Genomic DNA, 26,048 nt, shown 5'->3' with positions numbered 1-26,048 from the left:
GACTTGGCCCTCTCGGCTTAATTATAGTAATTTATCAAACCTCTATCTCAATCTCCAAATCCTATCTATCACTCAACTCTCGCCTCTCACTCAATTCTTAATCATCTCAGTGAATCCCTTACCATTACAATTTCTTCTCTTTTATGAGTCAAATCCTAATCTCACTGTACTAACAACTTGATCTCTATTTTAATCAATCTAATAATTAAATATCTATTTTTAATCTCTATTACACATCTATTGTAACAACTTATCCCTTAGTCTAAAATAAGACAATTTCCTAACTATTACAATAATGAAGTACAAATCATTTTCGAGAGATCCAACCCTCTCTACCAAAACTAACTTTTGACCACTCAGGTCAGTGAAATTCAACTCATTTTGCCATAACATGTGAAAAAACCATCACATTGCTGGCTAAGTCCAGATGCTCCTACATCACAATTATGGAGGTGTAGTTGGTTGGTCCTCCTCATCATTCCCATGCAATTTTGGTGGTGCAGTTGGTTGGTCCTCCTCATTTTTGGAGGACAATTCTGGTGATGTATTTGGTTTGTCCTCCATATCATCCCTGTAAAAAATTGAAATTGAGGCAAGGCCCTCTATTCCGTACTATTCCACTACTCCTCATATGTACTCATAGTCAGAATCAGGAGAGGGAACCATATCAACTTGTTCTTTTGTGTTAGCAAGGTGGCCTAATCCTTGTTCCATGAATCCTTTCTGCATGCATCTTTGCTCCATGACTGCTTCTTCCATCAATACATCCTATGGATGTTCTTGCTCTTTCTCTTCTATTCTTTTTTCTGTAATAACGGGGAGGGTTTTAGGAACTAGGGCAAAACAACCTCACTTTCACCTATTTTGCTTGTTGGCACTACTGCGGGGCATTTTTTGTATCCTCTTAATATTATAGTGGCAGGTTTACAACCCAATATTTCTATTTCATCATCATCATGTTGTTCATCTCCTTTCTGTGGGATTGGGTAGAAAAATCCTTAGAAACCCTAGTTTAAACATTGGGCGGCTCGGTTTCTATATGGAAAGGCTCTATGGAAATTTCTGTAGCTTGGCAACGATGGGAAAAGTTGCAGATGGCGGGTCATGGGGTAGAGTTACAACTCCCAAGGAATCCTCTAGAGGGGTAGCAACTTCAACATGCAATGGCCTTCCAACTAGTTCATCCCAAGTTATCCCTTCTCTTTGCAGCTCAACATCCACCAAAAGTTTAATGAGGAAATGGTGGGACAACATTTCAAATGGCCACTTTGATTTCTGCATAGATCGGCCCATACTTTCTAGGTTTTTTGTAAGAAAGAAAGGCATGTTATCAAACCTGCTATGAAGCAAGTAGTCTAACAACCAGATGTGTTGGTAATAAACAACAACATACCTTCCTTCACATGTGAAAAATCTCTAGACAAGGAATGTAGGATCTTTCCAGGTTTTTGGTAACACCCTCTTGTCAAATCTTGTTCTTGTCTTTTGCAGTTGTTCACTTGCCTCAAGGAATTTCCCGACACATAATATTGGGGTTTTCACGGTGAAAACCATTTTTATCCCATCTGGGGTAAACCTATCACTTCCGTAATTGCTTCTTCTATCACATGCAACACTATCCCTACAACCCTAGATCTACCCTCCCTGTAATCCACTGAACATTCTAGAGCTATGCCATCATCATACCCCTAAAACCTGTGAATATACTCTATTGGGGTGGTCTGTTAAAAAAATGCTTTAACACATGGAAATTCATCTAGTAATTATTCACTAACTTCTCTGTTGGAAATACTGAGAGGGGACGGAGAATCAGTATTTTCTTTCAATTTTTATTATTACTAGTTTAATTCTTCACAATTTAAATAGAGAAATGTACAAGTATAATTATATTGAGTAAAATAATAAATACAATATAAATGTGTTCCAAGCTCCAACTTGGTTTTGACGAGGCTCCTACCTCTAGGGCTTCGACCCTATCTTGTCAAGGCACCAACCTTGGATTTAGGAGCACCAACTCCAAGGACACCAATCCTTCCGATTTTGAGGCACCAAACCCAAGGGCTCCGACCCTATCTTTCAAGATGAATCAGGTCAAAATATTGTCCTCATGCTTTGTCTTCAGCTTCCTTCTTCACTTGGCCTTCGACTTCTACTGCACCTTCTACGTCTACCAGACCTTTGGCTTCTACTGCACCTTTTGCATCTGCCAGACCTTCGGCTTCCTCCGTTTCTTCCATTTCACGAGTTGTGAACTTTCCTTGTTCTCTGTGATAGATGCCTGATATGCCTCACAGAAGTGAAGCATTTCAACTTATACACACACACACACACACACACACATATATGTGTGTGTGTGTGTGTATATATATATATATATATATATATATATATATATATATATATATATGTATGTATGTATGAGTTTCTTCAATGAATCCATATATATATATATATATATATCTATATATATATATATATATATATATATATATATATATATATATATATATATATATATGAGTTTTTCCAATGAATCCAAACAAATTGTTCAAAGGTGAAGGGGCCAACCACGTCATCACCTTACCCCCACAATCACTACCTTCATGAAAATTGGAGTTATTCCTTTAATCCCACAATCGCAACTTTCGGAGGTTTGCACATAACTTAGCCGATTCCCCTACTGTCGATGGAGTGGATGCGATATGATATGAAATAGTTGTTAATAAATCCATCGTGTCCACAGCCTTATCACAATTGACAGTTTGACATCCCTTAGAAACAAGGAAAATTTTAAGGATGGAAAATTTTCTTGAAGTTTCAAACATTGGCGAATCTCACTAATCCCTAATATGCAAATTATAAATGTTTATTGATATATTTGTAAAATTAATCAAATTTATAATTATTTTATATATAGTCTCTCTATAATGTTGGCGATTTTTAAGGTAAAATAATTTTATATTCTATAATTTGGGCGAATCGTCTTTTATAAAATTGGAAATTGGCGAATCTTTTTTTTGGAAAAATCATGGAAAATTAGCCCACTGGGCGAACATTAGCCCCTAAAATTTTCCATGCTTAGAAATTAGCGATACTGTGGATGCGATATTGTATAGAGTCATGTTATAATGGTGCAACGGGTCCACAATATTATATCACAATTGGAGGTTTTACCGTGACAACCCTATAAGACTTGCGATATGGCGGATGTGATGTTATATTAGGGATGTTACTATAACCTGTTCGGGTTCACATGTATTATCACAATCACAATTTTTGTGTGACATTGACTTTTGACGAGGCGGACACGATATTACATTAGGGCATGTTCTATTGGAGCATTGGGTCTGCGTATTATATCACAATCTATGGTTTGTGGGACTTCGACTGGCACACGGATTAACATGGCCTTAACCCCCACAGTTAACTATGATCTAAGAGTTGAATACGAGATCGATGGCTAGGATTGAGTGCGAGACTTCAACCACGATCGAGGAAATCCATACTTTCCTACCACCGCAGTTGCTAATCACCATCGATCTGATGATCCAAATTTATTCCTCCGCCATTATTTTTCCGCAAGCACTTGGGTTTGATCTCCTGTGACTTCTTTTCACTCTTCTGCTCTTCTGATAGTTGTTGCTCCGGTGGTTTATCTTCCTGTGACTTCCGCTAACTCTCTTTATGCTCCTCCACTATTTTCTTCCTATCAGTTCATCTTGGGCATATATTACATGTGATACTTCCAATATGGCTCCTCCGATGTTTTCTTCTTTACTCCTCCGATATTGCTATTAATTCCTCTGTTACATTAGCTCCTCCGATATTTCATTGGATGTCTCTAATATGGCTCTTACTCTTGACTTGGCTTTCCTATGGCTTCTTTGTGATTTCCAATGGCTACTCTATGATGGCTCTTGTTCTTGTCTTACAATGGCTTCCCTGATGGCTTTCCTCCTTGGGTCTATTGCTTCTATTATGTCTATATATATATATATATATATATATATATATATATATATTCATTCCATATGTTATATTCAGTCCTTGGGTCCTTCATGGGAAACATTATCAACACAAGAATTTCCCATCATTGACAAACTTGATTAACAATCTCCTCCTTTGTCATTGATGGAAATATTCTTCTTCTCTCCCCCTTTGAAATCAATGGAAAAAAGGTGCACAAGAACTCCCCCTGTCGAACTGCTCCCCCTGTCATGCAACATCTTTATGAATCAACTTAATGTGATGCTAGAGAAATAACCCCCATATTTTGGCGAAGATGTTCAAATGCTTCTCGAGGAAGAGGCTTCATGAAAATATCAGCTATCTTCTCCTTAGTATTGATATATTCCAAGTTGATGTTTTGTTCAGCTACTTGTTCACGAAGGAAATGATACTTGATTGGTATATGTTTGGTCTTTGAGTACATCACTGGATTTTTGCTGAGACTAATAACACTTGTGTTATCACAATAGATGGTGATTAGTTGATTGGTACCTATTTTGACATCTTTCAGAGCTTCCTTCATCCATACTATTTGAGTACAACAATCTACAACAACTATATACTCGGCTTCAGCTGTAGATAGTGATATAGATGTTTGTTTTTTTCAGAGCCAAGATACTAGACAATCTCCCAGGAAGAATGCATTTCCGCTAGTAATTTTTTTATCATCAACACTTCTGGCCTAATCAGCATTGGTGTATGTAGTCACAGTAAGAGTTGAGCTCTTAGGGTACCAAAGACCAAAATTAGGAGTTCCTTTTAAGCATCTAAGAATTCCTTTTACAACCAACAAATGGGATTGTTTAGGAGCTGAGTGAAATCTTCCCACCATTCCTACTGCTTGCATAATGTCAGGTCTCGTAGCAGTTAAGTATAGGAGGGCTTCAATTATTGACCTGTAATGAGTTTCATCTATCGGAGGAGAGTCATCATCTTTGCTTCATTTCCAATCTGTGGTCATAGGTGTGCTCATGGGTGCACAATCTTCCATTCCATATCTTTTAAGCATGTCTTTAAGATATTTTTCTTGAGATATGAACATGCCTGTCGTGGTTTGAGATACTTGTAGTCCAAGGAAGTAATATAACTCTCCTATCATTGAAATTTCAAACTCTTTTGACATATGTTGAGCAAACTCATGGCTCATCTCATCATTATTACTAGCAAAAATTAGATCATCAACATAGACAAGAGTGACTAGTAACTTATCCTCATCCATCTTTATGTAGAGATTACTTCCTGCCACCCCCTTCAAGAAGCCTTGTTGTTGTAGATAGTGATCCAATCTTGCATACCAAGCTCTAAGAGATTATTTCAACCCATATAATTCCTTTTTCATCTTACAAACAAAGTCTTTTCCTTCTGTTAGATTAAACCATTTTGGTTGCTCCATGTAGACTTCTTCCTTGAGTTCCCCATTCAGAAATGCTAATTTTATGTCCATTTGATAGATTTTGAATCCTTTTGACCAAGAAAATGCTAAGAACATTCTTATAGCTTCCACATGAGCTACTGGTGCAAAGGTTTTTTCAAAGTTGATTCCTTGAATTTGTGAATAACCTTTACAAAAAGGCCTTGCCTTATTTCTGATGATTTGTCCATCTTCATTCATTTTGTTTTTGAACACCCACTTGGTTTCAATTATATTTTTACCCTTTAGACAAGGTACCAGCTCCCATGTCTCAATCTTCTCGATTTGAGACATTTCTTCTTCCATGGCTTTTACCCAATGAGGATCCTTACTTGCTTGAGTAAATGTTTCTGGTTCTATTATAGATAGGAGAGCAACATCTTTTTTATTTGGTGTACTTGTCATCCTTCTTCGGGTTTTCATCCCTTCATATTTATTGCCAATAATCTGCTCTTATGGGTGATGTTTTTGGAGAAACTTCACCTTTGAAGGGGTTTGAGATGGTTCTTTTTCCTTGTGTTTTTCTTGACCTTTTCCCTCTTTTTCAGGTTCTTCTTTGTTTTCTTCAATGAGAGAGTCAACTTCATGATCTTTAATTTCTTTTTCTGGAAGGTCTTCATCAATCTTCACAGCAATGCTTTCCACTATTTTCTGTAGTCAATTATTGTAGCACTTGTAGGCTTTTCTCCTTGCAGAATACCCAAGGAATATTCCTTTGTCAACCTGAGAATCAAATTTTCCTGGTGAGTCATCATTGATTTTTATGAAGCACTTGTTGCCAAAAATATTGAAGTATTTTATTGAAGCAGTTCATCCTTTCCATAATTCATAAGGAGTCTTCTCATTATTTGGTCTTAGTTGAGTTTGATTCAAGGTATAAACAACTATCCCGACTGCCTCTCTCCAGAATTTTGGCTGCAGGTCAGCTGCTATTAACATTGTTCTTTCCATTTCTTGAATTGTTCGGTTTCTTCTTTCAACTACCCCATTTTTCTTGGGTGTTCTGGTAGCAGAGAGTTCTCTTTTGATTCCATGTACTTTACAGAATTCATCAAATTCTTTTGATGTGAATTCTCCCCCTCTATCCATTCTAAGACTTTTAATCTTAGAATCCTTTTCATTTTCTACAAGAGCGTTAAGATTCTTAAAACACTCAAATGCTTTCGATTTATATTTTATGAAATATACCCACATCATTCTAGTATAGTCATCAACAAATAAAGCAAAGCAACTTTCTCCTTGGAGTTCCAGAGCTCTAGTTGGTCCACATAAATCAGTATGGATGATCTCCAAAGGTTTTGACGTAGAAAACTCCTCGGTCTTGTGGTTGGTTCTAGTTTTCTTTCCATGTTGACATGGACCACATACTCCTTGATTTGGCTTGAATAACTTTGGGATGTCTCGTACTGCATTAATTTTTCTAATATTGATCAAGTTATCGAAACTTGTATTTCCAAGTCACTTGTGACACAACCAACTTTCATCTGTTTGACTTAAGTAACATTTATCTTCTTGAATTTTGTTCAGAATGTAGATGTTATCTGATATTCTAACTCGTTTTTCCACGTGTTCCCCTGAGGAAGAGTTCCTTATTTCACAATCTTTAGTGCTAAAGACAACATTATGTCCTTGATTACAGATTTGGCTAGCACTCAAGAGGTTGTGTTTGAGCCCGTCTACTAGCAAAGCATTTTGAGCCTTTCCTTTTCCATTAATAAGGGTAACAGTTCCTTTTCCAGTAATTTTGGCAGATCCACTTCCAAAGGATACATTTCCTTCCTTTTTGTTTCCTCCTTTTCTACGCTGAGAGAAATGATTTTATTCATAATTTCTCATTTTCTTCAATGGCACTCATTATCAATTCATCTACATTTCCTTCTAGACCTGAATCATCATCATTTTTTAATGCCATGAATAATACTTCTTGGCTTCCATCATAGTCATTTTCTTCATCTGATTCATCATTACCTCCTTTTCGATGAGGGAAATGATTAGTTGATTTCTTTTTGATGAGTAGAAATTCATCTTCATCAGACTCATCTTGCTTAGAGAATAAATTCTTCTTATTGAACCCTTTTTTGTATACCATCCTTTTAGAATTTTCCTCACCATCACTATCATGGTTAAGAGGACATTTTGCAGCATAATGACTTATTATTCCACATTTGAAACAAATAAGATGGTACTTATCTTTTAACTTAGATCCTTTCTTTAGTCTTCATACAAATTGTGCCAATTTGGATTCATCATCGGAGTCATCACTACTGGTATCCCATTCTTTCCCCTTTTTTGATTTTGAGGCCTTGAATGTTGCATCTTTGGAACTTGGGCTTCCTTTTATCATCTCATAGGAAATGAGGATTCCATGAAGTTCATCCATATTGAGAGTATCTAGGTCCTTCATTTATTCTATAGCACTTACTTTGGAGTCAAATCTGTCTCGGAGAGATCTTAAGACCTTTTGAACAATAGTGATTTCTTCAAAGTTTTCTCCCAATCCTTTAAGAGAGTTGACCACTTCAGCTACTCGAAGAAAGTATGATGCAATATCTTCTTCATCATCCATTTTAAGACTTTTAAATTGTCTTCTATAAGTTTTAAGCTTTGCCTTCTTAACTTTGGAGTCCCCATCGTATAAGCTAACTAGCTTATCCCATGCTTCTTTGGCTGAGTCACAATTCATGACTTTTGTAAATTCAGAATTAGTGATTCCACTAGTGATGGAATTTAAGGCTTTTGCATTTGCAATGTAAGATTTCCTTTCATCTTGATCTATTGGAAGAGTGGAAGGAGTTTTTTACCCATTTAAAACCGAATACTGAACTTCAGGTCGAAAGGACATTAAGTAGTAGGACATTCTTTTTTTTCAAAAACCAAAATTTGTGCCATCGAACAGAGGATGTCTTCATGGCACTTCTTGATTTGTCATTGTGACTAAGAATCCTTCTTCTGGCTGTTATGCTGATATGAAGAAGCTGGCTCTCATACCAATTTTTGGAAATACTGAGGGGGGTGAATCAGTATTTTCTTTCAATTTTTATTATTACCAGGTTAATTGTTCACAATTTAAATAGAGAAATGTATAAGTATACTTTTATTGAGTAAAATAATAAATACAATATAAATGTGTTCCAAGCTCCAACTTGGTCTTGATGAGGCTCCAACCTCTAGGGCTTCGACCCTATCTTGTCAAGGCACCAACCTTGGATTTATGAGCACCAACTCCAAGGACACCAATCCTTCCAATTCTGAGGCACCGACCCCAAGTGCTCTAACCATATCTTTCAAGATGAATTGGGTCAAAAGATTTTCCGCCCACTCTGTCTTCAGCTTCCTTCTTTGCTCGACCTTCGGCTTCTACTGCACCTTCTGCGTCTGCCAGACCTTCGGCTTCCTCTGTTTCTTCCAGTTTACGAGTTGTGAACTTTCCTTGTTCTGTGTGATAGATGCTTGATATGCCTCGCAGAAGTGAAGTGTTTCAACTTATATATATATATATATATATATATATATATATATATATATATATATATATATATATATATATATATATATATATGTATGTATGAGTTTTTCCAATGAATCGAAATGAATCATTCAAAGGTGAAGGGGCCAACCATGACATCACCTTACCCCAGCAATCGCTAGCTTCATGAAAATCAGACTTATTCCTTTAATCCCGCAATAACAACTGTCGGAGGTTTGCACATAACATAGCCAATTCCCCTACTGCCGATGGAGTGGATGCAATATGATATTAAATAATTGTTAATAAATCTGTCAGGTCCACAACCTTATCGCAATCGATAGTTTGACATCCCTTAGAAACTAGTGATACTATGGATGTGATATTGTATAAAGTCATGTTATAATGGTGCAGTGGGTCTGCAATATTATATCGCAATCGCAAGTTTTACAGTGACAACCCTATAAGACTTGCGATATGGTGGATGCGATGTTATATTAGGGTTGTTACTATAACCTGTTCGGGTGCGCATGTATTATCAAAATCACAGTTTTAGTGTGACATTGACTTTGGACGAGGCAGACACAATATTACATTAGGGCATGTTCTATTGGAGCATCAAGTCCATGAATTATATCGCAATCTATGGTTTATGGGACTTCGACTGGCACATGGATTAAAATGGCCTTAACCCCCGTAATTGAATATGATATAAGAGTTGAGTATGAGATCAATGGCTAGGATTGAGTGTGGGACTTCAACCACGATCAAGGAAACCCATACTTTCCTACCCCCGCAGTTGGTAATCACCATCGATCTAACGGATTTTTCGATTTGATGATCCAGATCTATTCCTCCGTTATTCTTCTTCTGCAAGCACTTGGGTCTGATCTCCTGTGACTTCTCTTCACTCTTCTGTTCTTCCGATAGCCGTTTCTCTCGTGGCTTATCTTATTGTGACCTCTGATAACTCTGTTTATGCTCCTCTGTTGTTTTCTTCCTTTCTGTTCTTCTTGGGAATATATTACATGCGATACTTCTGATATGGCTCGTCCAATGTTTTCTTCTTTACTCCTCTGATATCACTGTTAACTGCTCTATTATGTTAGCTCCTCCAATATTTCATGTGATATCTCTGATATGGCTCTTACTCTTGACTTGGCTTTCTTGTGGCTTCTCTATGATTTCCGATGGCTACTCTTTGATGGCTCTTGTTCTTGTCTTCCAATGGCTTCCCTGATGGCTTTCCTCCTTGGGTCTATTGCTTCTATTATGTCTATATATATATATATATATATATATATATATATATATATCCTTGGGTCCTTCATGGGCAACATTATGATCACAAGAATTTTCCATCACAAACACTACCATATTGACATTAATGACAACCTTGATTAACATTCTCTATGAAATCTTGAGCCGCCCATCTTTATTCATAGTTTATAGTGGTTATGGTTATGTTTGTTCTCTGCAACAGTTTGAATGTGGGAGAACAATGCAATGGAAGAGTTGAGGTAATGAGTCTAGTAAGGAGAAAATGTGGCATCGTCTATTGCAGTGGCAGTACTTAGTCAAGTGCTTCCACAATAATTGCAACCCATTTTCCAATGACCATTCATTGTTGTCATTGTCAGGGGCTCTATTTCCATTGTACACAGTTAGGTGTTGCTGCAATGGTTGCCTGCCATTTGACAACAACCATTTGTTACTGCCGTGGTCAAGGGATATTTTCCATCATAATAATATAAAGTATGATTACATGCAACTTTGTTGTCCGTGCAACATTACACTCCTTAAATTACTTGTCTTAAAAAGTATTGGTTACAATTTATTATTTATCCTTGAATGCATATTATAATTTTTGCATGATTATCAAATTAGCTTCATTGATTTGCAAGTTGTTCATATTATTTTCACTCTTTGCAGGCTTATCTGTTGTTGTTGTGATGTATGTCAAAACATGCTTCAACTGAAATCACTTGATCTTGTGAAAGTAGATGTTGATAGTGGAGAAAATAAAAACATTTGAATTTTTTGTTTGGATATTTATACAATTCCATCTCTTGAGTTTGGATCTATGGATTGGAAAAATGCAAGTTATCACAATTGCATTTTGCATTTAACCATGTATAAAGGAAAAATCATGATTGATATATAAGCTATCTTGATTGGCTTGTAACAAAGGGTATCTCACGTAATTTGTTATTGAAGAGACTTCTTTGATAATTTGATCTCATTAGACTTTTATTAGAGACTTTTATAAATATTGCATGTGCTACTCATGGATAATGAATGAATGAATGTTACTAGAAGTTGGAAATGTGAAGAGGTAATGAAGGCATTCTAAGGTCTCGTTTTGTAACATCTTTTGGATTCCTCTATTTGATAATAAAAATATTTATTTTGTTGTCCATTTTTGGGTTCTGTTTAAAGTGTTCTCAACTGATAATAAAAATAACATTTGTGAAAGGAAATAATGATTCTCCCCCTAGCCTTCTCATTATTTCCAACAGATAGATAAAATTGAACTTTAATGAAAATGACACAATTGAACTAAAACGAATTGTTAGACACAACTAAACTGTAATGAAAATGAGACATCTGAATTTTAATCACAATGTAGTTCCATTAATAGCATTGTCTGAAAAATACATTTTTTACATACACGTGTTGAGATATAAAAAACATACCAAAAAATAAAGTGAGCCCACCTATAAAAAATAGAGCTCATATAAATACATAAAAAATGATGGACATAATGATTGTTTATGATGCTACAATCTATCACAAGAAAGAAGAACACCATAATAGGACTCCCACCATAATAACCCCAATAGAAATAACAAGAACAATCCATTCATTAACAGGCCACGTATATCGATGCCTATCAATGAAAATTGGTGGAGCACATGCTGGCTCCTCCACATATCTTGCACATCCATGTCCATGGGATGTTTCTTCACTGAGTATACCATCAAAAACCCTTTGGACATTTGATTGGTAAGTTATGTTAAAACTTTGAAATTGTGCAACAATGCTTTTGGCTTGTTTGTGTAGGGATTTCAAATTTTGTTTTATGACTTGGAAAATTCAAATCAAATTTTGTTTTATGACTTGGAAAATTCAAATCAAATTTTGTTTTATGACTTGGAAAATTCAAATCATTTGATTGGTTATCAACTCTGAATTGGTGTAAGTGACAATGTTACTAGCATGATAATTCCTTGTTGCTCTTACACCATAATTCCTTGCTGCTCTTAGCCCATCAACAAGGGCAATATAATAGGCTTCATTTTTTGTGGTTGTCCGAGGAATTTCTCCACTATTTTGATAGACTTGGCTTAGTGCTTCATTATGAAGCACAAATCTAGTTTGTGCTTGGGTTGGGTTTGGATGGTACCAAACCTAGATGATCAATGTCCACCTTTCTACCATCTATAAAAGAAGAAAACAATTAAATGATTTTTTTTTTAATGAAATATTGCTAGATTGTTAAAACAAGGCTGCAGTAACTCATTGTTGCAGTTGCAATAACTCACTATTAAAGTGGCAGAAAATCACTATTACAATGGATGCAACTAGTTATTATAGTGGATGAAAGTCACTGTTACAGTGGTGACAACTCACTGTTATAGTGGTGACAACCCCATCTTACAGTCGTGGAAACTCACTGTTACAGTGGCGGAAACTCTATTACAGGGGCGACAACTCAATCTAACAATGAGTTGTCACCACTCTAACAATGAGTTGTCGCCACTATAACAATGAGTTGTCACCACTATAAGAGTGAGTTTCTTCCACTGTAACAGTGAGTTTCCACTAATAGGATAATAGCCAATGTAACAGTGAGTAATAGAACAACACCACTATCACTTTATCAATCAACCAGGTTAATCTAATAGTTTATCTTAACATGATAGGTCCTCTTGCACTAGGTTAACATGATAACTCATATTTGTAGCTCATGCTGCCTCTTTTATTCTATAAAGATGATGAATTTTCCAGTGCATGCATAATGTAAATATGAATCAATAAAAGTCTTCATGATCTTAGCAATAAGAAATATGAGAATTGTCGGATGATGGAGACGTCTCAACAATTTTTCAATTATAAGTTATAAAAAGCTAAGAATTTTCTCATTTGTTTCTATGGCACACTAATTCCATGCCCATTTACACGATTTTATTAGTCTTCTCTATATTTCTTTTCTAGAATGTTCAAACTATTATGAATTTCCTTCAATAATACAACATTCAATATGTAAATGAAACATTGTCCTTATGGCAAAGGAATACTCCTATAGAAGTACCTAGATGTGAAATGCATATACTTGAATGGAGGATAAAAAGAATATTCAATATGAAAATGAAATAATGTATTTATGGCAAAGGAAGACTCCTATGGAAGTACCTATACCTGAATGGAGGATAAAAACACATGTAACAGAGGAATAACCAAATCACAATGGAATTTATATAGGAGTAGGTATCAGTGTAATTAGCCTACTAATGATTTTATATTAAAAACAATTTTCTTAGTAAGATACTTTTATTTTTATTTGAATTCAAATTACTATATATAAATATACTAACCTAATTTTACAACCAATATTATATATACAGTTATGAGGATTTGTTCAATTGGTTCAATTGGATCATTTTTAATTTTTTATATTCTTTGATGTATATTGGTTCAAAGAATACCCAAGTTTGATGTTGAGCCAAACTAGATGACAAGACAATGAAAATGAATAAACTGAGAAAAAAGTTAAAGTAAACTAGATGAAACAAACTTGGAAGAAATACCAAAGAACTCATGAAGTCCACCAATAAATTACAAACAATTGTGATATACGAGTTTCCGCAACGATGACTAGTGAGTTGTCGCAATGATGACCCAGATATGTGCCGTAACAGAAACTCACTGGTCACTGTTGTGGCAACTCACTTGTCATCGTTGTGAAAAAATCCTGAAACAAAATCCCAGAGAAAAAATAATGTAGATAATTTGTAGAAAATGAATATAATTTGTAAAAAAAATACTAAAAAAATACATTTGCAAATGGTAACCCTATCTTTCTTGGCAGAAGATAAATGCACTCAAAAAATTTCTGAAAACAGTAGGCAACTCTCCCCTATTTCCTCGCCCAACGGAATGAAATTGAAATATGAGGAGATGGAGCTTCTGGCGAAAAAAGATCAAACATGAATCGAGCATTGTCTGACCTGCCATGCATGGAGATTTGAGGATAATTTCTTGACAAATTTCTGAAAACTGCCTGCAACTCTCCCTTATTTTTCTCACTTGATGGAATGGTTGCACTCTCCCCTATTTCCTCACTCGATGAAACTCTCCCCTGTTTTCTTGCTTGACGGAATGGTTGCACTCTCCCCTATTTCCTCACTCAATGGAATGAGATCCCCTCTCCCTCTCCCCAGTTTTCTCACTTGATGTAATGAAGCCCCTCCCCCCTCTCCCCAGTTTTCTCGCTTGATGGAACGAAAACCCCTCTCCCTCTCCCCAGTTTTCTCACTTGATGGAATTAAAGACCCTCTTTGATGCAAGAGCATGTGACTTAGAGGGAAAAATCTTCAAACATATTCCAAAAATATAAAAAAAAATCTACAGGAAAGGGAGTGGGGTCCTTTAGCCAGCAAGTTTTCATGCTTTTCTAGGTTAGGATAATGATAAAATTAAGAATAAAGATTAAGTTGTAATAAATTTCTTTATGATAAGTTGTAGTAGCTTTATTGATTTAAATCACCTATGTAAAATCCATGCTTTTGTAAAGGATAAGGGTCAAGAAGGTTTTATCTATTATTTATAAATAAGAAACAATGGGACTCTCAAAAGGAGGTCGAGCCCAGAAGCATTATCATTTTGCAAAGCCTCTCTTTGTTCACCTAAATTATTGACTCTCTGTTAATTGGTATTTTATAGACATATCAGTCCTAGTTCTGTGTGGTTCCGCATGTATTAATAGAGATTCAAATGTTTTTTTTCTATTAACTCTTAATATTAGACCTGTTGGGGAGTTTTCCCTTCATATCAGTGAGCGCAGGATTCTTAAAAGAATTGTTAAGTCCCGTAGACAAAACTCAGTTTTACACAAAGAAATCGTGATATTTCCTTGGGCAGAACATAGATTCGGACCTGAAACATTATTAGATTTGGTTTGTACCCATATCGGGTCCTAACCAATATCACATCGCAAGATATTAAGTGGAGCGGAATACCATTGAAAGTGCCGAACTCCGATAGCGTGACACTACCAGAGCCGAAATGATATAGGGATACTTTAATAAATTATCAGGTTCGTGATTGTTATCACATCGCAAGTGGAGCATGGAAGAGACCTTTGGAACTGCCAAAGTCCAAAATCCTGATAAGTTCGGACCCAAAACATTATAGAGAAGAGCAGAAAAGGTTGTCAGGTCCACAAGGATGATCACATCGCAAACCCGGAGCGGAAGGAACTAAGTATAGGTACATTGGAGGTTGCGATAATGATTTCCGAGAGCACGTGTTATCGCATCGGAGGAAGGAGTCTCTGAAAGCCCGATTATAAACCATCGATAGTGTTATTTTCGGTTAATGCAAAGCCTTTGGAAAAGAGCATGATAGTGTAATTCCTTTGGAAATTACACTAAGACTATTTGAGAGCTGCGACAGTGTTAAAGGGCTGACAGTGTTTTTGGGTAATTCCTTTGAAATTACTGTTCCAATAGGAACAAAGGCTCTATTTATCAATTAAAAAGGGTTGGGGTGATTGGAAAAAACACACGAGGTTGTCAATTTAACGTTAGATGACTGATACGCCATATGAAGGAGAAAGAGAAATTTGGCCTGATATTGAAGAAATTTCGGACAAATTTACGAGGCTATCTATATCACCTACACCCAAGCCACCATTAGTGGTATTAGAGCAGCCATCTGACATTGGATTGAATCTCAAAAGTAGGAGAATAAAAGTTACTATGGCTTTCAAATTTGGAAGTGGATGAGGACGTGGTGGAAGAGGATGGCCTATTACAAACGCTGAAGTAATGGAAGCTGTGCAACAGATGCAAGCTAGATTGGATGCATTAACAATAGGTAGAAACATAGATGATGGAGATGTTAGTGAACCTGATATTGAAGTTGCAGTGGAGGAAGCTGTGGCAGTTACTCTTGAGATGAGGTTCTTTCAGTCAGCGTTGAGATACACAGCTAGGCCAAAGACAGAGGTAACAATATATGAAGGAGGAATGAATCCAAAAGAATTGATAGACTGGATTAATGGCATGGAGAAATTCTTCGATTATGAATAAACAAAAGATGAGAAGAAAGTAAAGTTTGTTTTCACCAAGCTAAAATGCCATGTAGCGCTTTGGTGGGATGGTGTACTGGCAGAAAGGAAGAGACTTGGCAAGCAACCAATCAAGAATTGTAGTAGGATGGTAGCAAAGCTAAGAGGTAAGGTTTTGCCAAGTAATTATTAGCAAACCTTGTTTAGACAAATGAAAAATCTTAGACATAGGTCTTTGATAGTGAAAGAATACATAGAGGAGTTCTACAAGGTAAGCATAAGAGTTGGAGAAGCCCAAGATACAGATGAGAAGGTGGCTAGATATATGAATAGTCTTAGGATGGAAATTCAAGAATAGATAAGTCTACTGTCTCCTAAAATAGTAGAGGAAGCTTATCAGATAGCACTAAGAGCTGAAGAAAAACTCATAAGGAAGCAGTCTGCTAGAGGGAGAGGTACTTTCCGAGGAAGGGGAAGTCAAGGTGGTAGAGGAAGATCTACAACACCTAAAGATGGAGCTAGCAACAACTCAACCCAACATGCACCCACAGGAGGTGATGCAAGAGGCAGAGGGAGTTTTCCTAGAGGAAGAGGAGGTAGAGGAAGAGGCAGAGAAATAAGATGTTATAGATGTAACAAGCTGGGACATAGAGCTTTTGAGTGACCAGAGAATGCAGAAAAAAATCTGAGGAATGCATTTGTCACTCCAGTTGAGGGAGAATCGCCAGCAGCAATAGTGACAGAAGAAGAAAATATACCAGAGAGAGGAGAATCTTTGGTAATTAATAAAGTTTTTCTCAAGCCAGCAAAGGAGGTGGTTGAACCATCACAAAGAAAAATCCTATTCAGGACAATGTGTAAAGTCCAAGGGAAATGTTACCAGATGATTATTGATAGTGGAAACACTGATAATTTGGTCTCTATAGAAGTGGTGGAGAAATTGAAGCTGAAAACAATGAAACATCCAACACCTTACAAAGTGTCATGGTTGCAAAATGGACATCAATTGTTGGTGAATGAACAATGTGAAGTGGAATTTCAAGTGGCCAAGTATAAAGATAAAATTGTATGTGATGTGATGCCAATGTATGTGTGTCACATATTGCTTGGAAGACCTTGGCAATATGACAGAGGAGCCATACATGATGGAAAAATAAACACCTACAAGTTTGGAAAGGATGGTGTCAATCATACGTTGTTTCCTCTGCAAGAAGAAGATATACTAGGAAAGAAGACTAATCTAAAAACTCTGTTACTTGGAGGAAAATAATACTTGAAGTAGATTGAATAAAATGAGGTAAATTTTGTTGTAATTTGCAAGCCTAAGGTGAAAATGACTTCTACTGAAGTTTCTGATTTACCCATTGAAATTCAAGAAATGTTGGAGAAATATCGTGATATTATTGTTGACGATTTTCCTAATGAATTACCACCCATTAGAAGAATCAACCATCTTATAGATTTGATTCCTGGAGCATGTCTACCTAACAAATTAGATTACAGAATGACTCCTATAGAAAATGAAGAGGTTAGGAAGCAGGTGTAAGAGTTGCTTGACAAAGGGCTGATCAGAGAAAGCTTGAGTCCTTGTGTAGTGCCAACAGTGCTAAGCCAAAAGAAAGATGGAGGCTGGAGAATGTGTACAGATTCAAGAGCCATCAATAAAATCACAATCAGGTACAGATTTCCATTGCCTAGAATTGAAGATTTAATGGATTTCTTTAGTGGAGCAAAGTATTTTTCAAAAATAGATCTTAAAAGTGGGTATCATCAGGTAAGAATAAGAGAAGGGGATTAGTGGAAAACCACTTTTAAGACAAATGAGGGACTATATGAGTGGGAGTAATGTCTTTTGGGTTGTCAAATGCACAACGTACATTTATGAGAGTAATGAATGAAGTTCTTAAAGAGTTCATTGGTAAGTTTGTAATAGTATATCTAGACGATATATTAGTCTACAACAGGTCTAAGGAGGAGCACATGAGGCATTTAAATTATGTCTTACAAACACTGCAGCAAGAGAAATTATTGCTGAATTTGAAGAAGTGTTCATTCATGAAAGAAGAGCTAGTGTACTTGGGTTTTTTTATTTCCGCTGAAGGGTTGAAGATGGATCTAGAAAAGATCAAGGCAATTATGGAGTGGCCTTCACCCAAGAGTGTTTTTGAGGTAAGGAGTTTTCATGGTCTTGGTAACTTTTATAGAAAATTTATCAAGAATTTTAGTAAGACAAATGCACCTATTATTGAGACCATAAAGAAGGACAAACAACCATTTAAATGGACTGCTAAAGCAGAGAAGAATTTTCAGCTGTTAAAGAAAAAAATCACTGAAAAGCCTATTTTGGTTTTGCCTGATTTTAATAAACCTTTTCAAGTGAAATGTGATGCCAGCAGAGAAGAAATTGGAGGTGTTTTAAGCCAAGAAGATAGACCAATAGATTATTATAGTGAAAATATAAATGATTCCAAAAAGAAGTATTCTTCTTATGATAAGGAGTTCTACGCAGTTGTGCAATCATTGAAGAAATGGAGGCATTATTTAATGTCAAATGAATTCATCCTTTACTCAGATAACCATGCATTACAGTTTATAATGCACTAGCCAAAGCTTAGGCAGAAACATGCCAAATGGGTAGAGTATCTTCAAGGTTTCCATTTTGTTTTGAATCATATAAATGGTCAATCAAATAAGGTTGCAGATGCCTTAAGTAGGAGAAATGTATTGCTTCAAGAGAGTCAAATCCAAGTGTTGGGTTTTGATTTTCTTAAGGAATTATATGAGGCTAATTCAGATTTTAAAGAGGCATTTGAGGCTAGTAAAAATAATGTTTTGGTGGATAGACGTAAATGGTTGGATTACTTCATACAAGATGGACTGTTATTTAAGAAAAATCTGTTGTGCATACCAAACTATTCAATGAGGGAGAATTTAATCATACAAAAACATAGTGGAGGATTTGTAGGACATTTTGGCATAGAGAAGACTTTTGAACAACTAAACAGATTTTATTTCTGGCTGAAAATGAAATCTGAAGTGGAGAAGTATGTGAGAACTTGCAAAGTCTGTCAATATGCAAAGGGAAGGAGCCAAAACATAGGTTTGTATAACCCATTACCAATTCCAGATAGGCCTTTGGATATGGTAAGTATGGATTTTGTGTTGGGCTTACCAAAGACTCAAAAAGGTAATGATTCAATTTTTGTTGTAGTGGACAGATTTTTAAAAATGGCACACTTTATTCCATGTTATAAAACTAGTGATGCTTCTCACATTGTTAATTTGTTTTTTTAGGAGATTGTAATATTGCATGGGTTTCCCAAAAGTATTATCTCAGATAGGGATTCCAAATTTGTTGGAAATTTCTAGAGGACACTATGGAAGAAGCTGAGAACTAAATTAAGTTTTAGTTCTACCTATCATGCAAAAACTGATGGATAGACTGAAGTGGTGAATAAGAGTTTAGGCAATATTTTAAGGAGCCTTACTGCAGAACATCCAAAGCAATGGGATAAAGTATTGGCATAAGCTGAATATGCATATAACACTCACCTAATAGAAGTACAGGACAAATTCCATTCCATATTGTTTATGGAATGCATCCAAGAGGAATATCTGAATTAAGAAATTTGGGAAAAGAAGAGATGAGAAGTGCAGAGGGTGAAAATTTTTCTTCAGAAATGCAAGCAATACATGAACAAGTGAAGCAGCAGCTGCAGGATAGCAACATCAAATATAAAACTAGAGCAGATATGAGGAGAAGAGAGGTGAAATTTGAAGTTGGAGATTGGTTTTAGCACACCTCAGAAAGGAGAGGTTTCCAAAGAGGGAGTATAATAAATTGAAGTTCAAAAAAATTGGACCATGTAGAGTGTTAAGAAAGTTCTCTGCAAATGCCTATGAGATTGAGTTATCCCCTGATGTTGGGATATCACCAATTTTTAATGTTGCAGACCTGTACAAGTATGAAAGTGGAACTACAGATGATACAACACAAGATCAAGAGATCCAAGAGATTGATTGGGTAAAATAGTTACCCACAGCAAAGGAGTTGCAACCAAAAGGAATTCTGGACAAGAATGTGTTTAAGAAGACAAGGGGATGGAGTAATTCCAATATCTGGTAAAATGGAAGGGATAGCCAACCGCTGAAGCTACTTGGGTTACAGAAGACATGCTACGAAAACTGGGAAGTTCTATAGATGAATTCATGGACAGGATCCCATGACGAATTTTGTCATCAGGAGTCTGATGCAGGAGCATGTGACTTAGGGGAAAAAAATCTTCAAATATATTCCAAAAATACAAAAAAAATCTACAGGGAAGGGAGTGGGGTCCTTTAGCCAACAAATTTTCATGCTTTTTTAGCTTAGGATAATGATAAAGTTAAGAATAAATATCAAATTGTAATAACTCGCTTTATGATAAGCTGTAGTAGCTTCATTGCTTTAAATTACTTATGTAAACGCCATGCTTTTGTAAAGGATAGGGGCTGAGAAGGATTTATCTATTATTTATAAATAAGAAACAAAGAGACTCTCAAAAGGAGGTCAAGCCCATAAGCATTATAATTTTTCAAAGCCTCTCTCTGTTCACCTGAATTATTGACTCTCTGTTAGTTGGTATTTTATAGACGTATCAGTCCTGGTTCTATGTGGTTTCAAGTGTATTAATAGAGATTCAATTGTTTTTTTCGATTAACTCTTAATATTAGACCTATTGGGGAGTTTTCCCTTCGTATCGACAAGCGTAGGCTTCTTAAAAGCATTGTTAAGTCCCGCAGACAAAACTCTATTTTACACAGAGAAATCGTGAAATTTCCTTGGGTGGAACATAGTTCCGGACCTGACACATTATTAGATTTGGTTCATACCCATATCGGGTCTGAACCAATATCGCATCGCAGGAACTTAAGTGGAGTGGAAGACCATTGAAAGTGCCAAACTCCAATATCGTGACACTACTGGAGCCGATACGCTATAGAGAGACTTTAATAAATTATTGGGTCTATGATTGTTATCGCATCGCAAGTGGAGCGTGGAAGAGACCTTTGGAATTGCTGAAGTCTGAAAACTCGATAAGCTTGGACCTGAAACATTATAGAGAAGAGTGGAAAAGGTTATTGGGTCCACAAGGATGATTGCATCGCAAACCCGGAGCATAAGGAACTAAGTATAGGTACATTGGAGGCTGCAATAGCGATTTCAGAGAGACGTGTTATTGCATCAGAAGAAGGAGTGTTTGAAAGCCCGATTATAAACCGTTGTTATTTGCGGTTAATGCAAAGCCTTTGGAAAAGAACGCGATAGTGTAATTCCTTTGGAAATTACACTAAGACTATTTGAGAGCCGCGACAGTGTTAAAGCACCGACAATGTTTTTGGGTAATTCCTTTGAAATTACAATTTCAATAGGGACAAAGGCTCTATTTATCAATTAAAAAGGGTTGGGGTGATTGGAAAAAAACCCATGAGGCTCTTAGTTTAACATTAGATGACTGATATGCCATATGAAGGAGAAAGAGAAATTTGGCCTGATATTGAAGAAATTTCGAATAGATTTGTGAGGCTATCTATATCGCTTGCACCTAGGTCACCACTCTCTCTCTCCCCTATTTCATCACTCGATAGAATGAAATTGAAATGAAATGAGATGGAGCTTCCGGTGGAAAAATCTCAAACACAAAATTTGACTGTACATGGCCTTGTATGACTTGCCACATGTGGTAGATTTGAGGAATTCGACTGTATGCAACATTTATGGATAACATTTACTCCCCACCCTCCTCTGGTTAATTGCTAATGGATTTGGGTGGATTTTATAATTCAAATTCTAAATTGGATGCCTCACTCTATGTACAACTCGCAAGTGGCCATTGGTGAAGGAGGGCAACCTGTCACTTTGGCGAGTGTGTGGCTGCATGAGTTTGGTGAGCCATTGTGTCATAACTAGCGAATTGGCTTGCAAATGGGTGTTTTATGATGAACCGTGAAATAGTCGTTAACTGCAAATGGGAGTTATACACTGATTCATGAAACTCATGTTAACCTTGCATAGCTCCATTTTATTAATATTGGGGAGAGAGGGGACCTGGTCCCTAGAAGGGCCTCGCTAGCGGCGTGGGGGCGCGAAACCTGAAGGATGTTTTGTCGACCCATTAGCCCACTCTGAAACTAGATAGTTTATTTGGTTGAGAGTGTGTGAAGGATTTTTTAGATTTCTATCAACTTTGAACGCTTGGGATATCAACCCATCTCATCGACCAAGATCTACCTTGAACTAGGGTCCTCCAGCTTGTAAAATATAGACAAACGTAGAAAAATGCAATAGGATTACAAGTCTTAAAATTACTAATCATAGAAAAAACACTACATGACGTAAAATCCTTATGGAAACTAATGATTTATGGAAGGTTGATAGGTACTACTTTCTAGCTATCTAGCCTAAAATACTATTAATTCCTTTCTATTAATTCCTCTATAATTTATATGGTGAAAAGAAGGGAATTTGGATGATATTCAGGATCTCTTATAAAGGCTACAACATGTCTACTAGCCATGGCTAGGATATCAGCGCAAGAGATAGTGTCCGGCACACATTTTCTACATCTTGCTTGGCCTTTATTATAGTATCAAATCCATCACCAGCTAGTGACAAGTTGTCAGAAAAATATTTCTCAGTTGTGTTATTTGGAGCAGACTAAATAATCACAGAAGCATCATATCCCTGTTGAGACCCAAATTAAGCATCAAACAATTTCACTTCAATAATTTTGTAAATCATATTGTTCAAACACTATATTGTTCAGTATATTACTGATAATATTAGTCTTTACATAGATTCTAGATTTTGTGCATCCAACCACATGGAGCAAAGTCAACTATTCATACTTTTCTTCATGCTAGTTAGGTGGTGGAATACATGATCAACATAAATAGATTCAATGCATATAAATGGCATGGAGCAAAACTTGTTCCATAAAAATTATATGGAAAAATCTGCAATCAACATAAGCTCAAGCATCTCAACAACAAAAACTAGACCCAAAAGAACAAAGAATTCCAATTTCTATTTTTAAAGAAAAACACAAATTTCCTACTTTTAATGTATAATCCTCCAAGCTATATATATCCCTTACCTCAACAAAGTAGTCATGGAAGAAGAGCCTCAATGTGGTAGGAACTGTGATCATCTTCACAAACTTATGAGAAACAACATTCTTTACAATGGATTCCACAATGGGACTAGTTACAACATAAAAAAATTTATGAAGCTTAGTTATATTGGAGATAACATACACTTATGCACTTAATTGTACTTCAATTATACTAGTGAGTGGAGTCATGCAGGGAAACCTTATTATTATCACCAAGAGGTAACTCCACAAGTGCATGCATGAGTTTTAGTAATCTCCACTTACATGAGATAGTTAACTGATAACTCCATGGCTAGTTAACTAAGACTAGATGTCCATTTTATTCATTGCATGCTCACATATATGTAGATTTAGAACTCGACTTACTACTATATTAATTCAACCATGTAGAATATATTGCATTGAATAGTATTCCCTCCTTGACTTACTACATATTAGTTCAACCATGTAGAATATAGTCATTGAATTGTATTCCCTCCTTGACTTACTACTATATTAATTAAAACATGTAGAGTATATTCATTGAATTGTATCCCCTCGTAATTTTCTTTTCCATGAATGAATAAAATTCATTTTCGTTTCTTTATCATTTTTCTTTCATCTTTCCTTGCATTTATTTTTCATTGTTTTTCTAACTAGATCCAGCATGTGTAGGTTCAGCTACAATTTCACATGATATTAGAGCTCACGGGAGCTAGGAAGAAGGAGCACAAACAATATATTTGTAGGTATTGAAGATTGGAGCTATAAAAATGAATGGAGCTTCCAACTTCAACAATTATCATGCCATATAACTATTTTCAATGAAAGCCAAAGATTCAACTTCAACTCAGAAGTAAAGGTTTATATCAAATAGCCATGACAACAGAGATTGAACAAGATTCCATAATTGAAAAATCCAAATATTTCAACTGCATGGAAGAGGCCTTTGGTCTTCTATTCTTATAAATTTCTCCAAGTCAAGATTGGACCACTTTGGAGACACTCTTTGGGAAGCAAGAATGGGGTTGCTAAGAGGAACAACAAGTCTTTGGAAGAGATGGTTAGTTGCATGTTTCATGCAAGGTCCTTTCCTTCAAAATTATGGGCTTAAGCAATAAATTGTACTTCATACATACAAAAACATATATTCTCACTAATTTATTATAGGGAAAACATTTTTTGAAGCACGAAGTGGCATGCAACCATAACTTACACATTTCTACATTTTTAGATCTTCTGAATGGGTCCACATTCCTCTAGAAAAGAGGAAGGATTTGGAGCCTCAAAGAAAAGAGTGCATATTTCTTGGATATCCAAATGGTCTAAATGGATATAAACTTCTATATCTTTCAATATAAAATCTCTTAAACGCGAGGAGTGTCTACTTTGATGAAAGTCCCTTATGTGCATCTAAGGAACAACATGCAACAACCTTTGTGCTTCCTCTTATAGCAAATATAAGAGATGATGCATCTTGTCATTCATATCATATTTTAGATTTGAGTTTTGAAGTTGAATCATAAAATCATGGGAATGCATGTGAACATCTAGATTCTCAACCTCTTTCGACACAAAATTGGCGCCTCATGAGTGATCCCATTGATGATCTTACCACGGGATCTCAATTTGAAGAAGCACTTCATGTACTCACTACTACAAATCAATTATTCCCATGCATTTCTACATGGTTCTAGCATCCAACCATCAAATATTAAGAAGATGTTGGGGATCCTTTGTGGGAAGTAGCTATGGATGAGGATCACAACTCCCTCATTAAGAACCAAACTTGGGACTTGGTTCCACTTTTTGTAGATCATAATTTTGTTAAATGCAAGTGGGCCTACAAGATAAAGAAAACAATGAAATGAATTATAAGAAGATACAAAGCACCATTGGAGGCCAAAGGCTTTCAACATTTTCATGGTATCTATTATGATGAAATATTTTCTCCAATGGACAAAATGGAATCTTTTCGATTAACTCTTTCCATTGCAATAAGAAAAAGGTGGGAGGCCCTTCACCATATGAATGTGAAGAAAACATTTCTTCATGGTGATCTCAAAGATGATATTTACACAGAGAAACCAATATTATTAGTGATTAATATTATTATTAAACATTATTTTTTAATCTAACAAAATTAAAATCAATCATTTTGAAAGACAAATCTATTCTAAATTTTTAAAAAATGTATTCTAAATTAAAAATAACATTAATTAACTAAATTAAAATAATTAGTTAAAATAATCTCAATCAAAATTACATTAATATTAATATTAACTTTACCATTAATTGTTAAGAAATTTTTCTAAATTAAAATTCAACATAAATTATATGATTATGAATATTAGCATTATTAATAATTTTAAAATTTTAAAAAGACAAATTTATTCTTAAAATTTATTCCAAAATAAAAATTTATTCTTAATCTAACAAAATTAAAAATCAATTGTTTGGAAAGACAAATCTATTCTAAAAATTTTTAAAATTTATTCTAAAATAAAAATTAACATTAACTAACTAAATTAAAATTAGTTAAAACAATCTCAATCAAAATTATATTAAAATCAATATCAACTTTACCATTAATTTTTAAGGAATTTTTCAAAATTAAAATTCAACATAAATTATATGATTATGAATATTAACATTATTAATAATTTTAAAATCTTAAAAAGAAATTTAAACATCCTTATTAAAATTCTAAAATAAAATTAAAATTAATTAGAATTA

At 35.4% G+C, this 26,048-nt stretch overlaps 1 pseudogene; it reads right to left on the bottom strand.

Moving 5' to 3' along the window:
- The window catches only part of LOC149244779 (peroxidase 51-like), a 59,365-nt pseudogene extending 35,742 nt beyond the window's left edge, over positions 1–23,623 (bottom strand).
- Between the last annotated feature and the right edge of the window lie 2,425 nt (positions 23,624–26,048).

The sequence above is a fragment of the Pinus tabuliformis genome, chromosome 8, assembly GCF_031772625.1.
Source record: "Pinus tabuliformis cultivar Carrire ecotype Pingquan chromosome 8, CPIR1, whole genome shotgun sequence".
NCBI classification, from domain to species: domain Eukaryota; kingdom Viridiplantae; phylum Streptophyta; class Pinopsida; order Pinales; family Pinaceae; genus Pinus; species Pinus tabuliformis.
Note: the sequence above shows the minus strand (reverse complement) of the source record. Positions and strands in the feature narration are given on the sequence as shown.